This window comes from Monodelphis domestica, chromosome 8 (genome assembly GCF_027887165.1).
Source record: "Monodelphis domestica isolate mMonDom1 chromosome 8, mMonDom1.pri, whole genome shotgun sequence".
NCBI lineage: Eukaryota > Metazoa > Chordata > Mammalia > Didelphimorphia > Didelphidae > Monodelphis > Monodelphis domestica.
In genome coordinates, this window is record NC_077234.1 from 46,742,704 (window position 1) to 46,761,041 (window position 18,338).

General features: G+C 40.6%; 2 protein-coding genes across 3 annotated transcripts in view; one reads left to right on the top strand and one right to left on the bottom strand.

Annotated features, from left to right (window-relative positions):
* MED12L (mediator complex subunit 12L) overlaps positions 1–18,338 on the bottom strand; it is a 625,295-nt gene that overhangs the window by 196,782 nt on the left and 410,175 nt on the right.
* Positions 1,805–18,338, top strand: part of P2RY14 (purinergic receptor P2Y14) — a 50,466-nt gene continuing 33,932 nt past the window's right edge. For both annotated transcript variants that reach the window (XM_056807763.1, XM_056807765.1), the window contains exon 1: positions 1,805–2,238. The gene's annotated coding sequence lies outside the window, so the exon portion shown is untranslated. The remainder of the gene's footprint in view (positions 2,239–18,338) is intronic.

Here is an 18,338-nt window from a genome sequence, read left to right on the forward strand (position 1 = left end):
AGATGAGCTCTTGGGACAAGGGAAGTTTCTGCTTCCCTTTTAATAAGAGAAAGGAGATGGTCTAGTAGGTAGGAGAATGAGAGATACTCCTGACATAGGATGTGCCTAATAATTTTATTAACTGCATGTATGCTATAATGTGAATTGTCTAAAATGGGAGAGACTTTCTTTTTCCCCTCAACAAATGAAGAAACAGAGGAACAAAAGGGTAAGTAAACTTGTCTGAGACCAAAGAAGTGGTTCAAACCTCAGATAAAAGGAATGGCTATAGGAGGACCCTGAGCATGGATATTTGCGCCATTCTGGAAGAAGCGAGCAGATACATAAGAAGAGATGAGTACAATGAGGAACCAACCTTAGACCTTAAGAAAGAAGATATTACCAGGGTAATGGCAGAACAACAAAGATAAAGGAGGAAGTGAATGTTCAAGCTGGAATCAGAGTGGTACAGGAGAAGCCGTCGTGTTTTGAGCATGGGTTAATACTGGAATTGGTTTTGTGATGTTAGAAGTCTCCCCGGAGCACACTTGTGAATTTAGAAATAGGGAAAGATCACTGGTCAACCCTTCCATTGGTTACCAATGAGACCTGGACCAAGACACTTCACCAATACGAGTTAGTTAGGCTTCTTCATCTGTAACATGAGATCTGAGGATCTCTACGGTCTCTTACAGCTCTAACCTTCTGTGATGCTCCTGGAAGGACTCCATGTCCTGGGAAGGCAGAAGTGGTCACAGACATGCCAAATAATGCTGCAATTTGTAGAACTTGAAAGTAAACTCAAAAGATTATCTGGAAGGAACAGCCAGAGTCTGAATGCAGACTGAAATAGCTGTTTTTCATTTGATTTCGATTTCTTCTATGAATTTTTTGGTTGTGTAAGCCATCTGTATCTTGTTTCACAACATGATGAGCAGGGAAATACATATTATGTCATAATATATGGACAACCTATATCCTATTACCTGCCTTCTTTAGGAGTGGGGAGGAAGGGAGAGAACATGGATTGGAAAATGCCAGAAAATGACTATTAAAAATAACATGTAAATTGGAAAATAACATAAAATATAGGAGAAAGAAGATTATCTGAAACATGATCCTGAAAAGAAAATTTTTATAAGAAAAATACAACCCACAGTGAAGGTGGATATAAACCAAAAGACCATTTTGTTTAACCTCTTTCTTCATTTGATAATTAAGATGTCTATGCACTAAAATCCAAAGATTACTCCATTTGGACTCAAATGACTTGAGTTCAAATCTTTTCTATGCTCCCTTACAATAAGCATTATTTTGGACAAGTCATTCTACTTATTCAACAGGTCATCTCCTCATTTGGAGGGATGAGGGAATAAATATATATTTATAATATATATTATTATAATATAATAAATAAAGGGAAGATCTTGAAGGTTCTCCAACCAATGACACTCTGACACCAGCTAGAAAGTAAGGGAGGTGGAGGGAGAACCTACACTTCCTCTATCTAAAAAGTCCTCCACAATCATGCCAAAATTCTGAGAAACAAATACATTGGAAAACCTCCTATCTAACAACATTTATCACAAAACACTTGGCTGGCCAAATGTCCATTCCGCATCACTAAGGAATCTGTTCTTCTTCTGTTGCCATTAATCTGGCTCTATTTGCACTGTTCTGACTTTATTAACTTTTGCAGGAAGGTGGTTCAGGTATCACAAAGAGAACATTGTCTGGGTGTTTGATCCACATAAATGTCATTGACTTAGCCCAGTTGTTCTCCACTTTGGACCATAGGTAGATGGTAAAGTGAGGTCTTGAGCATTTCTCTCTTCTTTGGAGCTGAAAATCTAAGGAGGAATTTTATTCAGGGGAAGGAAGGGAGTCTAGAACAAATAGGAAGGGGGTGACCAAAGGCGCGTGTTTGGGGATCCCTTAGAGACCAGTGTCCAAACATGCAGCTATGAGGCCATGATGACAATGTGCAATAGCTCTCTCTTTCCTATAGCCAGCCCCTTAAAAGGCACAGACTGAAACTTAGTTCTGCAAGTTCTGTGAAAGGCAGCCTGACTATCTTGAGGTTTCTAATCGAAAGCGCTAGTTCCTGATTTTTGCTGGGGCTGGAGCCATATGGACTCTGGCAGCCTGTGGGCACTTTAGTTTGGAGAGAAATGGATTGTAAAGGCCTCCATCCATCAAGAAGTTTTTCTTAAATGAGAAGTAGCTGACTCCTTCAAGAGAGAAGACTTCAGGAGAAAAGTAAGTCAAAGAAGGACTCCCTATGATTTTAAGAGTACATCCTGGGAAGGATGGAGATGGGCTGCTGTGTAGACACGAGTCTTTTCCTAAGTAGTACTTTGTGCTCTTGAAATCTGCCCAGCTGCTGTCTTAATGGATGTGTCTAAACAATGGCTACAGAGAGCTGCTTTTAGAGTCAGTGCCTGAATCTTGGGAGGGAAATCCTCCAAAACCTTAAGATATAGAATGTCAAAACAGCTGTGGGGTTTTTTAATTACCTAACATATAGCTATGTTAAAGATGACTTAATAGACCTTTTTAGAAATATGATGATTACTGAATACAGCTATGCTTTTTTTAAACTCTTACCTTCTATTTTAGTATCATTTTAAGACAGAAGAGCAGCAGCAGCTAGGCATTTGGGGTTCAGGAACTTGCTCAGGGTCACACGAGTAGGAAATATCTGTGGTCAAATCTGAACCCAGGGCTTCCTTGGACCAGACCTGGCTCTCTATCCACTGTGCTACCCAGTTGCCCCTAAAGGACTATTTTAAAACTATTCAAAATGTCCCCAAAACATCAACACTGTCAGGGGCAAGAGAATCTGACACAAGGTGCAAGGACCTGGGATCAAATCCTGTCATTTATTATTCCTGGGATAACAGGCAACTGATTTTCTTTTTTTGGAGTTCAATTTCCACTTGTATAAAATGAAAATTAAGGACTAAGATGACCTTTAAGGTTCCTTTCAACTCTAAAAATCTATGAACCTGACAAGGTACATGTGTGTGCATATACACACATGTTAATATGTTATGTGCATACATAAACACACATGCGCACACACAGAAACAAAAAATCACTCCAAATCCGACTATAAGTTTGTGTAAATGTATATATGATATGTACGTGTGTACATACAGCCTTCTGTTGGGGTGGCTGTTAGATGTAAACTTGCACTAGCAAAACTGGTACCAGAATATAACAAGGGAAATTGCAATGCAAACAAGCCATTCAACTTCACTTCAAAGATGTCCCATATCGGGATAGTCATCTCAGCAAAATGTGGTGTGATCACGGACCAGATCCCTCACCTCGAAAGCTCAGTTTCTCTAACCGTAAACTGGGCAGGTTCATCTAGGTAACCACCAAAGTCTAGCTTGAAATCAATGCTTTTAGGGCTACAGATTTACACGTGGAGGGGGTGGGTAACATCGTCCTCGGTGATCCAGAAAGAAAGAGAAATTGGGAAGTACACGGGAACTGCCAGTGCCCAGCAACTCAGAGTTGTAGGATGCCAGGAGGGGAAGGGCTTGGGAGGTCGCTGGCTTCGGGGGTCAGAACTGGCTCCTATCCCAACCCTGCCTCTCATATAGAATACCTCCACCACCAGGTCATTTCTAGACCTCAGTTTTTCCATCTCTGAAGGAAGGGAGTTAGGCTGGATCACTTTCAAGAGATCTTCCAGCAAGAAAATCTTAAGCATCTCTTGAAAGCCAAAACCAGCTAATCCAAATCCTCCCTTTTATCTGAGTAAACTGAGCCCCAGAAGTCACCCTGATGGCAAACACTGAGCAAATACAACAGTCATTTAAGAGGAAAAATGGGACAGAAACTGAGTTAGTGACTTCACCAGTATGGAGAATGGCTATAGGGAAAAAAAAAGGAAAGAGTTTCTCCTATCTATACAGCCTGGCACTTTTGCTATAATTTAAATAGTCTTATAGAATCTCCTAAACCTCTAAGAGGTAAGTGACCTATCCATGGCCACTCAGCCCAGCTGATGTCAGCTATGTGTGTCTTAGCAGTGAGGTTGTACCATGGATGGAGCACCAGCCCTGGAGTAGTCAGGAAGACCTGAGTTCAAATAGAACCTCAGACACTTACTAGCTGAGTGACCCTACGCAAATCAGTTAACCTTGATTGCCTCAATTTCCTCAACTATAAAATGTGGAGGTGATGGAAATGGCAAACCACTCCAGTACCTTGCCAAGAAAACCCCAAATGGGATCATGAAGAGTTGAACATGACTGAAACAACTGAACATCAACAACTTTCTGGTTTTGAGAGCAGATCTCTGTCTCCTGCACGCTGATGAAAAAATAACAAATGACATAAAAACACAGTCAATGTGTTGTTGCCTTTTGATCCTGTCCTAATCCAAGCTAGCTTGTATTTACTCTTCTGCCTCCATCTTACATTCCCCTCAAAGAAGAAAAGAAATGAGAAAAGGGGCCTCTCGGATTTTGCGTTTGTCTGTCTGTCTATCTTTAGGTCCCAGGACTATACCCTGCTCCCAACAGTGACTGCATTTAGTATGTTGAGCAAATAATACATCTGTATGTATATATCTATAATATATATTATTATATATTATATATTATATATATGTGTGTGTATATATATATATATATATAAATAAAAAATTACAGCCTTGAAGGCAGAAAAGAAAAAGAAAGAAAGGAGGGAACAAAAACCTTCACAGATGGAAGATGTGACCAGATTTCTTGCCAACATTTACTTGCCTGGGCTGAGGCTCACCCCCACCAGTCACTCTAACCCTTCCTTCATGGGTCACAATGCTCTGATCCATACATCAGCCCCTTCTCTTCTCTATCTCCAATTTTAACTATTTGAGCAATTTCTCAAGCAGTCCTACTGGAAATTGAGTAAAAAAAGTGTTTTTCTTCGCCATGCCAACCGAAGTGACCAAACAATGCCCCCCCAAAGCATTAAGGTACGGGGTGCTAGAGCCGTAGCCAAAAAACCCCAAACCCCAACAACAAAAAACATGGCGGACTCCCTTCCCTTCTCACTGCTTTCATTCTACCAGGGAAATGTCAGGTGGACCCAGATCAGTAATTACAAGCTAGTCCGAGTTCACATAGAATTGAAAGAACAGGGGGGATGATCAGGAAAAGATGAATCCCTCTAGGACCAAGAATTGGAGCTGAACCTTGAAGGAGGTGAATGCAAACAGGGTGAGATGGGAGGAGAATGTCCTTGCAGCTTGCTTAGGCATGCAGAGCAGCCAGGGTGAAGACAAAGACACAGGAGGCAAAAGGCCAAGTTCAGGGCACAGCAGGCAGGCCAGTTTGGCTGGAATGTGGAGTATGGAAGGGAGTAAAGAAAGTTGACCAAGACACGTCAGAGCAAAGGCTGTAGAGGCTTTAAATGCCAGGCCTAGGAGTTTGCATTTTATTTTATAGGCGGTCTGGAGCTAAAGAAGGCATTTGATTCGGTCATGGAATATGCCTTAGAAAGATGATTTCTCTGAATGAAAAACTAATGGGAGAAGTTTTCCATCTGACAAACAGACCTGTGGCCAAACCAACAACCTGCTTTTTAAAAGTCCCAATAAAAATGAAAAGGTATTGTCCTCTCCATTATCTTTAATGAAGCAGAATCTGCCCTTAAGAGAAAATCATATTCTTTTTTACTAGCTGTGTGACTAGGCAATTTCTACCTGCCTCAGTTTCCTCTTCTGTAAAATAGAAATGATAATCACACCTCCCTTTTGGAGCTGCTTAAGGATCAAATGATATATTCTTAAAGTGTTTAAATGCTATGATTTCCTCCAAAATCTAGGAGTCTAAAGAAAGAAATTAGAGTATTTCTCCAGGGCAACATGCCCATTTTATAGATGATGAAAATGAGGTCCAGGAGGGTATTGCAATAACAATGATTGTCATATGATCATCAGGACTGTGAACTCCTTGAGATCACCAAGGGCCAGTTTCTGCCCCTCTTTGCATCCTCATTCCTTAGGACAGTGCTCGGAACGCAGTAGGTGCTTACTAAATGTTCACTGGCCTAACTTGACAGAGAGCAGGGCACTTTAAGGTTTACAAAGCATTTTAAACATAAACATGCCACTTGAAAACAACCAGACTGAGCTGCCTCCATCCTTTCCAGAACTTTCCGGAGCAGAATACCTAATTGCTCAACATTCTGAAAGTGCTTTAAGGTTGACAAAACCATGGATTGTCATCCTAGTTTTGTGTACAATTCTTTGAGGCCCCCTTTGGATTTTTCTTGGCAAAGATACTGGAATGGCTGCTCATCTCCTTATCGTAAATGATCCTCACACCAGCCCCTGGAAGGTCAGCACTAGAGATGCTATCTCTGTTGTAGTAAGCAGATCTCGCATAGTTTAAGAAGGTGAAAAAAAAATGGCAGGTATATAAAAGCCAAAATCAATGGGAAAACTACAACTACTCAGGAGATGATCTCTCTGGGCTGAAATATTTTCTGAATTCACTCATTCAAAATCATGGCTCTAGAAGGGTCATCTGAAGCCATCTCCTCATTTTTTAAAATTTATTTCTGAAAATTTTATTTAATTAATTAAGAAAAATTTTCCATGGCTACATGATTCATGTTCTTTCCCTCCCTTCCACCCAACCCCCTCCCATAGCTGACACGCAATTCCACTGGGTTTTACATGTGTCATTGATCAAAACCTATTTCTATATTATTGATATTTGCATTAGAGAGATCGTTTAGTCTCCATCCCTAATCATATCCCCATCGACCCATGTGATCAGGCGGTTGTTTTTCTTCTGCATTTCTGCTCCCACAGTTCTTTCTCTGGATGTGGATAGCTTCTTTGTCATAAGTCTCTCAGAATTGTCCTGGATCATTGCATCATCTCATTTTTGATAGGAGGAAACTGAGTGCGAGATATTAAATTGTCCAAGTTATCTAACTGGGTGCCCAAGGTCACCTAGGCATTACGCAACTGAAAAAGGATTTGAAACTAAGCCCTTGGGCTCTCCAGAAAGATTGCTCTTATCCCTGGAGAACACTGGGCCACCACTTTGGCCCCCCGCCATTTCCCAATAATAACCTAATCGTTCTCTGTTATCGCTCTTAGTTATTATCTCACCATTCCTACCAGGTACCAAAAGCTGTGACATCAGAGCACATGCATTCCCCACTTGAAAAAGCAACCATGCAAAGTACTGACATGTCTATTTCTTACTAGGATCTCACTGTAGTAGATAAACCAAATTTCTCTTTCCCTAGCAGTCAGGAAAATAAGGGCTTGTGTGTGCCCCAGGATTATTGCCAAGATTTAATGGGGGGATAAGAAAGAGAATGGAAGAGGGAATCTTAGGTTCCAGATTCGCTTCTTTTTTTTATAACTTTTTTATAATTTTATATATGATATATATATATATATATATTTTAAATAATTTTACCTTCTATCTTAGTCAATACTAATTATAGGTTCCAAGGAAAAAGAATGGTAATGGCTAGGAAAGGAATTAAGTGACTTGCCTGGGGTAACACCGGTAGGAAGTGTCTGAGGTTACATTTGAACCCAGGACCTCCCATCTCCAGGTCTGGCTCTCTGAGTCACCTACCGGTCCCCCTTTTCTCACTCAAGTCCAGGATATGACTGCAGTGGGTGAGGGACAGAGAAGAAGTTGTGGAACAGGATTAGCTGTTTTCTTGAGGAGGCACCTGGATCAGAGGCTGATTAAGTGACTTATTCAAGGCCACCACTAGTTCAGAGTCCATAGAGAGATTAGCATGCACATTTCCCATTTCCCAGCCCTGCTTTTTTTTTTCCTTAAAACAAATTTGTGTTTACAGTTTGCCAAGGATTTTGTCAACGATGATCTTTTTTCCCCAAGTAACTTTCGGAGAGGCAGCACCATAGCGGCCGGGATCAGAAAGGTGTCCAGTAAAAGGAGCTAAAAGCCGAAACAGAAGCATGTGTTCATTCGTTTAGAGATAGGAGAAGAATTATTGAGGGGGGCAGCTGGGGGGCTCAGTGGATTGAGATCCAGGACTAGAGAAAGGAAGTCATGGATTCAAATCTGGCTTCAGACACTTCCTAGCTGTGTTACTCTTTACATGGAGCTAGCAACTAGCTACATAAGAGAAGTTAGTGGAGGAGAGAGTCCATATTTATCTCAAAGTTAAGAACATGAAACAGGGTAAAGGGGAGTAGAGGGGGCAGTTAAGGGGCTCAGTACATAGAACCAGGTGTAAAGATGAGGAAGTTATTTCTCAGCCACTTCCTAGCTGTGTGACCCTGGGCAAGTCACTTAACCCCCCTTGCCTAGCCCTTACAGCTCTTCTGCCTTGGAATCATTACACAATATTGATTCTAAGGTGGAAGGTAAGAGTAAAAAAATGAAGTAGTATTAGAGAGAAGAAGAGTTAAGTGAGATGGAGGAAAAGGTATAAAAAAATTCGACAATTCCATCCTGGATATGTTGAAGTTGAGGTGCTGCTAATGCAACCAAGGTACATGTTGGCAGCTGAGGATGACAGTCTGGAGATAATCCAGAGTAACCACAGTAAATGAGGGAGGTGGAAAGAGAGCGTGTGCTTTGCCAGATCACCAAGATTAACAAGAAGATCAAGAGAAAACTTGCAATAAAAATCAAAACAGTCCCTGTAAAACCAAGGGAGGAGACTACTGGGTACAATAACATGGGCAATGGGACAAACGGTAAGGAGGGCTGACCAAAGGCCACTGGATTTGATAGTTCTGAGATTATTGGTTATAATCAAGAGGAGTTTTACCCGAGGATTTCGGACTGTCATGTGGAGGAGAAAAGGGACTGTGTGATGCTGGAGGGTAGAAAAGAGAGCAAAAATGAGGGGAATTTCCAAAGGTGCTATTTGAGAATTGATATCAGGGAAAAATCCCAAAGGAGGAAAGTTGTCTCAAAATGGTCTTTCTCAAGAGGGAGGAGGTTCTTCTAGCCAACTTGGATGGCGACTCATTAGCTATGTTAGACAGAAGGAGTCCTTTCATGGATGGGTTGGCCTGAGGTTCCTTCCCATTCTCAAGTCCTGTCCTCTGTGGGTAGAGCCCATCTTTCCAGTCTTACATCATACACCGCTCAGTTGATATAACTAGCCAAACCAGAAAACCATTCTGCACTTCCTCTGGCCTCTACAGCTTTGTTAATGCCATAATTCACTTTCTCCGGCTCTCCACCTTCCTGGACACTTCTGCTTCTTCTCCTAAGCTGTTACCCCAGCCATGCAGCCTTCCTTGCTAAACACACACTCTTCCTTCTCAAATTCTCCAAAAACACTGAGTTTGAATTCTTCCTTTGCCTCATCACATTTTTCCTTGTATTTAATTACACTTGACCCTGGCCAAGTCACTTAACCCTATTTGCATCATCTGCAAAATAAGCTGGAGAAGGAAATAGCAAACCACTCCAGTGTCTTTGCCAAGAAAACCGCAAATGGGGTCATGAAGAGTCAACCATGCCGGAAACAACCAGACTATAACAATAACGTTCTGAGTTTGAGATCTTGGTGAAACAAATAAATTAAAAACAAGTAACATAAAGATACATTCACTAGACTGTTGCTGGTTGATTCTATCCTAACTCAAGTTAACTTGTATTCACTTTTCTGGGTCCATCTTACATTCCCCTAAGAGAAGAAAAGAAAGGAGAAGGCAGGCAGGGTCTCTCAGGTTTTGTGTTGGTTTGTCCACCTATCCCTAGGACCCGGTATTACACTTCGTATACAATAGCTACTATGTTCAATATAACCAGCCAATGGAATGGTTTAATATATACATTTTGGTTTAATGTTGTGGCCTTAAGGGAAGAAAGGTAAAAAAGAAAGGAGGGACCAGAAAGGCATGCAGAGACTTAGAAGAAGAATTTCTTCCATCATTTATTTGCCTGGCCCTGAGGCTCACCCCAACCAACCACTATAAGCACATTATCCCACTTCCGTCACTGTTGTTACAAGCCCTTAACCTACAGATACCCCCTTCTTTTATTCATCCTCCCATTTTATCTGTTTGAGCATCGTTCCAATAGACTTTCTGAAAATGGAATAAAAATTGCTTTTCTTCTCCATACCAAATTTTTTTTAAATCCTTTACCTTCTTAGTATCAATTCTAAGGCAGAAGAATGGCAATGACTAGATAAATGGGGTTAAATGACTTGTCTAGAGTCACACAACAAGAAATATCTGAGCCCAGATTTGAACCTAGGTCCTCTATCCAGCTGGAGCTCGAACCAACAGAATTGAGCATGTACTCCTGATATACAACAACAACAACAACAACAACCCTCCAAAAGCATTAAAGTATAGAGAGCTACGGCCCAAAGCTCACCTATCAAACCCCGACAGCCATACTAGCCTTCCTCCACTAGTGTCCTAATGCTCTGGTCTACAGATAGCCCCTTTTGTTTCTAAACAAGGATCCCAGTGGACTGTAAGATCCTTGAGGCCAGGGGCTGCCATTCCTGTTTTCTTTCTATTTCCAGTGCCTTGAACACAGTCAGTGTTTTGGCAAATCATTATTGATTTAATTCAATATCACATACATAGGGTATTTCTAACATCCCTTTGCAACAGGAGAAATCACCCAGCAAATTGCAAAGTCTTAAAAGAATACTTGTTAAGGCGGTGATTTCAGATTGTCACACGTCACGATCATTTTTACACTTGTCACAGAACTGTTGATTCTCAGAACTGGAAGAGGCCATCTAGTTCAATATATAACTGGAAAAGGAATCCAGTACAATGGAGTGGTCGCCAGCCTCCAGTTGGGAAGAACTCATTCCCTTCCCTCCCGCTGTAGGAAACTCATTTCACTTTCTTCCTTGGACTCATGGCATGGAAGAGAAAACAGTGGACCACCCAAGACAGATAGATCTGAAACCAAGTCTGGATTGAATTCATTCTGGCTATGTGGCTCTGGGTAAGTCATTTACCCTCATGGCACCCCAAGCAACTCTCTAAGAAAATATATTGCAAAGAAGGCACAGACCTGCTCTGGAACTATTAGTATCACTGAAATCAAGGTTCCTAAGGCTAAATCAGTCACTTTGCAATCTCCTCCTATTCTTGGAAGCTCTGGGCATTGGGGTGGTCAAGAAGACCTATCTTCATGCCCATTCAAGCCTTTCCAACATGATTCTCCATCCCTGAGTCTTCTCTTCTCCAAGCTAAATAATTCCAGATCCTTCAACGAATACCCTTAATACCCTTTGCTATCCTCGCCACACTCTCCAGATTATCCAGATTATTGCCATTCCTAAAATGTGGTGTCCAGAATAGAGCCAACTTCTATCAAGTGATATATACCTTCTCAACAAGCCTTACCTGCTGTCTTAGTATCAATTCTAAAACAGAAGAGCAGCGAGGGCAAGGCTCTCAGGGTTAAATGACTTGCTCAGGGTCACAACGCGAGGCTGTTCCATCTCATTTCTAACCCAACAGAAACATTCAAGGATAACTGATCAGTGATTGACTTACAATTCATATTGCTGTCTCTAGCCCTCAGGGCTTTCCAAGAATGTGTTTTCATTAAACATGCTAGACATACTTATTTTGAGCCTAATGACATCCAAAGTGAAATTAAATATTATTTTCAAGCTCCTTAAGCATCCTGAAATTCTCCATGTCATCCACATTGGCCATTACACCTATACTATTTCCAACACAATTTCTTGGCCAAAAGGAACTGCCAACTGTGGTCCACAGAAGATCCTGGTTAGGCAGGGATGCTACAATGCACACAGATCAATTTTTAGAACTGAAAGAGGAAGAGAAATAATGGAATCGGAGATGAAATAAACACTTCAACAACTGCCTATCAAAAGAAGAGACTAAGCATTCAACTAGATGGATAAAGTGACTAGAGCACCAAGCCAGGAGTCAGGAAGACTCATCTCCCTGAGATAAAATCTGGCCTCAGACACTTACTATGGGATCTTGGGCAAGTCACTTAACCCCGTTTGTCTCAGTTTCCTCATCTGTAAAATGGGCTGCAGAAGGAAATAGCAAACTATTCTGGTATCTTTGCCAAGAAAACCAAAATATGGGGAAATGAAGTGTCAGATAGGACTGAACAACAACCATATCTTCTCCCACGTGGCTGGGTTGTACGTGGTTGTTTTAAAGGCAGGAACCCTTTATTCAGGGCAGGGATATTAGTGAGAAATTTAAAATATACATCTAGTTTTCAGTGTACTAAAGGAAAAAAGACACTTCAAACAAATAAAGCAAGCTTGACACTGTAAACAGAAAGAACTACCACAAAATAAAAGTGAATATTGCAAAATTACCAAAGACGAGCAAGTCTGGCTCCCAAGATAGCCCCATACCTTGGGAGAGGCTGGAGGTCCATGGTATGAAATACTGCATATATTTTCAGATTTTTTTAAGTGTATTCATCAGTTTTGCTCAATTAAAAAAATTCCTTGTTTTTTTTTAACTTTAAAAAATATAATTTGTTAAATGAATTGGCTTGCTCAGAGAAAATAGGAGGAGTAACAGTAGGGGGAATTTGGGTGCTATTAAAATTATTTTGGGGACAGCTAGATTAAAACTATACTGGGGCTCAGTAGATTGAGAGCCAGACTCAAGGATAGGAGGTCCTGGGTACAAATCTGGCCTCAGATGCTTCCTAGTTGTATGATCCTGGGCAAGTCATTTAACTCACAATACCTAGCCCCTACCTCTCTTCTGCCCTGGAACCAATCCATATATTTGTTGATTATATATATTATATATCATATATTATATATATATATATTATTTATATTACACATAAAATAGACAAATGTGTGTGTATATATATTTTTTTAAATATAAAATCAACAAAAAATCTTTGCAAAAATGTGCTTCTGGAACGAGACTACCACAAAACAAATGTGGCTTGTCCTGGGCAGGGATGAAAAGCCATGATATCATTCCCCTCGTCCAACCTTCTCTTGATGTAAAACAAGATATTCGTTTTTCAGGCTACCATATTGGCCGGGAGAGCTCCCAGTACACCCGGCCTTCTATTATCATTTTCACACAGAGTCTATGGAAAGTTCACCCCTAAACGCCAGATGAAAGCCTCAGTCAACATCACAAGGAATGTTATTTGAACAGAGCTAAAGTCCCATCAAGTTCCACAGCCCTGTATACTGTGTCAAGTGAAACACCTCCCTCCTTTTCCATTTATTTGTGTTATTTCTTCATGGGCATATATACAGAGCCCAATGTTTCCCCATTTAAAATCAAACAGATGACTATATTTGGAGAAAATCCGGGGATACGGGTAATTTATTCATTCTTCTTGCATTTTCTCACATTGATAATCCAGCAGAGCAGATGGGAAATGTCACTGTATTTAAAAATTAAACAAGTAATGTTTCCAAATTTCTTTGTGTATTTAAAGTCTTAAGGGTTGTTTGGGGGTTGTTTGGGCTTTTTTTTTTAATTGCAAGCATGCCATCCAGTAGTTTTCAAAAATCCCATCTCCAGCAAATCCTTCCATTGAGCTTGCTCATGAAGAAACACCCTTAGAATCTGTTGTTTTCCCTCTCTCCGACAGCTTCTACCCTTTCCACTTAACCACTGTAGGGTGGGCTTTCTGTGGGAAACGAATAGCCCTTGCTCCCTACCACTCAGAATTTGGTCCAGTCACAAGAGGCTGATGGATGAGGACCCGAGCTTCTTCAAAGACTCTGAAATTAGGGAGGTGCAACTCCTTCATGGGAATCGTGGTGCCTGATTATCTAAGTTCATTGGCCTTGGACTTGACTTCGGCGCCATATTTTAATAACTTCCAGCTAGTAATTACCAACCAGAAAACATATTGCTATATCTGCTCAAGGAAAGCTGGTTTCCCAAACTCATTTTTTTAAACCCTTACCTTACCTTTTTTTTAAATATTCTAAATAAATTTAATTTTCAAAAAATAGAGGGCAGAAATTATATTAAAAATAGTTCCTGGAATCTTTGTTCAAATAAATTCTAATAATAAAATAAAAACCTACCTAGGGAAGAGATACAATACTGTGTATTAGTTCCAAGGCAGAAGAGCAGTAAGGGTTAGGCAATGGGTGTGTCAAGTGACTTGCCCAGGGTCACACAGCCAAGAAGTGTCTGAGGCCAGATTTGGACCCAGAATCTCCCATCTCCAGGCCTGTCTCTCCATCCACTGAGCCATCCAGCTGCCTCCTCAAACTCATATTTGTTAAAGAACAAAGAGGGATAAGGGGACAATGAAGGGCCACACCAGGACTTAATTTAGGTTCGGGTCTATTCTTATTGCTCCTAATAAAAAAAATTAGCAAAATGATGATACTAGATAAATATTAGACACAACTATGATGATTACTAATACCTCTATTAGGGAAATGGACAAAACCAAAGCAGTTTGTGCAGATAAAAAGCTTACAAGTTTTTTTAAGCCCTTACCTTTTGTCTTGGAATCAATACTGTGTATTGGTTCTAAGGCAGAAGAGTGGTGAGGGCTAGGCAATGGGGGTTGCTAGGAAGTGTCTGAACCCAGATTTGAACCCAGGACCTCCCATCTCGAGGCCTGGCTCTCCATCCACTGAACCACCCAGATGATGTCCCCCATCCAAAAAGTTTACCTTTTATGAGAGGCCAACAGACAAGTATATTCTTTCCCACAATCTTGTGTGAAAATGGCCATATCAATAAGCCTTCTTGGTCAGCTGTCATAGGGGGTTAAATCCTTTATCTAGGGTCAAGAGCTAGATAGCATCCTCTGAAGGCAGACAAAGTCTGGCTTGTTATCTAATATACCAAGTATCATTTCATAGACAAACTTAATGCCAAGTAATTTGTTTGAGGCAAGAGAAAGCATCACTCAGCGTAGAAGGCAAGGGCAGAGAAGGGTTTGGAAAGGATTCCAATGGGAAGCAGCATCTGAGCTGAATCCTGAAGGAGGATCCAATTATCCATCAATGTGCACTTATTAATGGCCTTCGGCAGAAACTAGGAAACTCCGAAGGATGCCAGATCTCCACAAGGCAGAAATGAAGAGGGAGTGAGTGCATTTCAGGCACAGGAAGGAGCTTTCAGGAAGATGGAAGGGCTATACGAGAGCCAAAAAGGAATCGGTCCCTCCAGGAGCTGACTTACAATCTCTCTGGAGAGAGGACACAAAGAAGGAGGGAGAGAGGGAGAGAGGGAGGGAGGGAGGGAGGGAGGGAGAGAGAGAGAGAGAGAGAGAGAGAGAGAGAGAGAGAGAGAGAGAGAGAGAGAGAGAGAGAGAGAGAGAGGAGAGAGAGGAGAGAGAGAGAGAGAGAGAGAGAGAGAGAGAGAGAGAGAGAGAGAGAGAGAGCGCGCAAGCAAAGACGAGGGAACGGGGACGGGGTCCCCTAGCAGGCAGGGGAAACCAAGGGAAGCAGAAAATGGAGCTTGGCATGGACGATGAAGGAAGCTCGAGATGAGAAACCTTGGAGGGGGAAGAGAGCTTGAGGACATGGAGAGTAAATGTGGGGAATACGGAGCAGTAAACAGCTTGGTGGAATCTCAGAGTAGACGTGGGGGTGAGACGTTGATAACACGTCCTAACAGAACAGAAAGGAATTTAAATTTAGTCAAGCAGAGGACTTTGTCCTTTAATCCTACTGTCAACTGGGGGTCCCTAAAACTGATCTGCGAAGGGTGTACATCCCATACCAAGGAGGAGCCAGCAAGTCAAGTGTGAGAAATGTTGTCAAGTCAGCTTCATTCTTCCTAACTTCATGTGGGGTTTTCGAGAGCGGTTTGTCATTTCTTTTTCTATCTCATTTTCTAAGAAGAAACTGAGGCAAAGAAGGTTAAGTGACTGACCCAGGGTCACAAAACGTGAATATGTCTGACTCCAAGTCTGGCACTCTAACCACTGCACCACCTACCTGCTCTCATGGGGAATATTAGAGCATGTTATTTAGAGGATCTGGAGGCATCTAGAGTTGAGTATCAAATGAAAAGTAGGACTTTGATGAGCAGAATAGAGAGGGAGAATAGTTCTGACATTTTCACAATACATATAAATAATATAAAATGTTTCAAGGTACTTTTAAGCTCTTAAAAGAATATGTTCTGGCAAATAATTAATTAATATTATTTAATACATTCTACTAATTCAATCTACCAATCTAATAATCCAATCTAATTCTAGTTGGTCTTGAATGCCATTTTAAAGAATTTAGCAGGTAAAGAACTGGAACCTGGAACTCAACGTCCATCTACACAAGTTTTTCAAATAAGGAAGTCTCATGTCATGCATCTAGAACACTTTTATTATGGCTGGCCTCTCCAGTAGTCTGCGTACTGTGGACTTTTCTCAGAAGAATAAAATAAAATCTATAGGATGGTAAAGAAATTATGTTGAAATTCAGTTTTAAACAATTTTTAAGGCAGCCACTGAAGTTCTACTTATATACAAGGGGGAATAGAAGGGCAGGTTGAGTCATTTAACCTGGGTCTGCCTCAGTTACTTAAGTCTTAAAAAAAAAAACAACTACTTTAACCTTCCATCTTAGGATCAATATATAGTATTTGTTCTAAGGCAGAATTATGGTAAGGGCTAGGCAGTGGTAATTAAGTGACTTATCCAGGGTCACACAGCTGGGATGTGTCTCAGGCCACATTTGAAGCCAGGACTTCCCCTCTTTGGGTCTGGCTCTCTATCCACTGAGCCCCCCAGCTGCCTCCAACTTACTTTTAAAAATAAGAATAATAAGAATACCTATCTTCCAAAGTTTTTTGAAGATAAATAAAATTTGTTTTTTATAAATTATAAAATTTATCATTTTATTATAATTATTATGTTTTATATACATTATATATAAATTAATAATTTATAATAATTAAAATTAAAAATTATAAAAAGATAAATTAAATTAAAAAGGGAAAGGACTTTATAAACCTTAAAACATTATATAAATGAACATTTTGATGATAATGCTTGAATTTTAACAAAAATCTTAAGACTTTATTAGCAGTGTTTGAATTGGCTTCCCAACGTTTGGGGTAAAATACTAATAAAAATAATAAACATTGGCTTCCCCAAATTCGAGGCATGTTACGTCATCTGATCTTACTAACAAACCCATGAAGTAGATAAGTACTAAGTACATTATAAAGTAATTGGGGGGATGGGCACATAGGGGGCTCAGTGGATGCCATGCCTAGAAAGGGGTTCAAATGTGGCCTCAGATCCCTCCTCACTGTGTGACCCCGGGCAAGTCACTTAATTCCCACTACATAGCCCTCACTGCTCTAATGTCTCAGAAGCAAGACAGAAGATAGAGGTGCTTTTTTTTTTTTAAAATTAAGTAATTGAGGCTCAGAGAGATTAAGTGACTTGCTCATTGTCACACAGCATCTAACTTTTAAGTCAGGATTTGAGCCTGGATCTCTTCTAACTCCAAGGGCACTATACTATGCTGGTCAATGAAAACACATGATAAATCCTTTTACAGATAGTTACCAAATACATAGCAGATGCAAGAGAGGAATCCTCTCATCCAGGAATTAGCAAATGTGAAAATAACAATAACACAGTTTTATCATTTATATGCAGTGTCCCCAAGGTCTTAAAACAGTTTAATCTGTTGATGTTAACTCATCAAATTTATAATTGCTTTAATATATTAAGAGCTTAAAGACTTTGGGGACATTTTCTGAATTTTCATTTGGTTCAATGATCCCTTCAGTATTTACTGATGCGGACTCATAGCAGGAAACGGAACTCTAACAGGGCAATAAAAGAAATGTAAGTGGGTTCATGTAAAAAAAGCAAAACATAGTAAATCCAGGATTAGCGATAGGAGCTGAAGGCTATAAACGCCACCATCCAGTGTTGCTGCCTCATTCTATAAACTTCCTCCTAATCCATATAAATATTCGTTACCCGTGGCAAGGAAGCTGGCATGGGGCACTTGGGCTGTCCCAAGGAAGGGCTGCGGTAAATAAGTATGAGGGGTGATCATTCTACCATTCTCCATGGCAAGGGGAACTAGTAGCCGGGAGGAGGCGGGGAATGGTTCTAGCTTCATATCTCCCTGCTAGGCAGATAGTCAAAAATAATCAGAAAATGATATCATCATAGAAACTAAGAAGGATCCTAACTTACATGACACTTTAAGGCTTAAGAACTTTTTTTTTTTAACCCTCGCCTTCTGACTCTGAATCCGTAGTATTAGTTCCAAGGCAAAAGAGAGGTACGAGAAAGGAATTGGAGTTAAGTGACTTGCTGAGGGTCACATAGGTAGGAAGTCACTGAGACCAGGGTTGAATCCCGAACCTTTGGTCTACAAGCTTGGCTCTTTATTCCACCAACAAATTAGGATTATTATGTTATAGGTGTGGGAGTGTT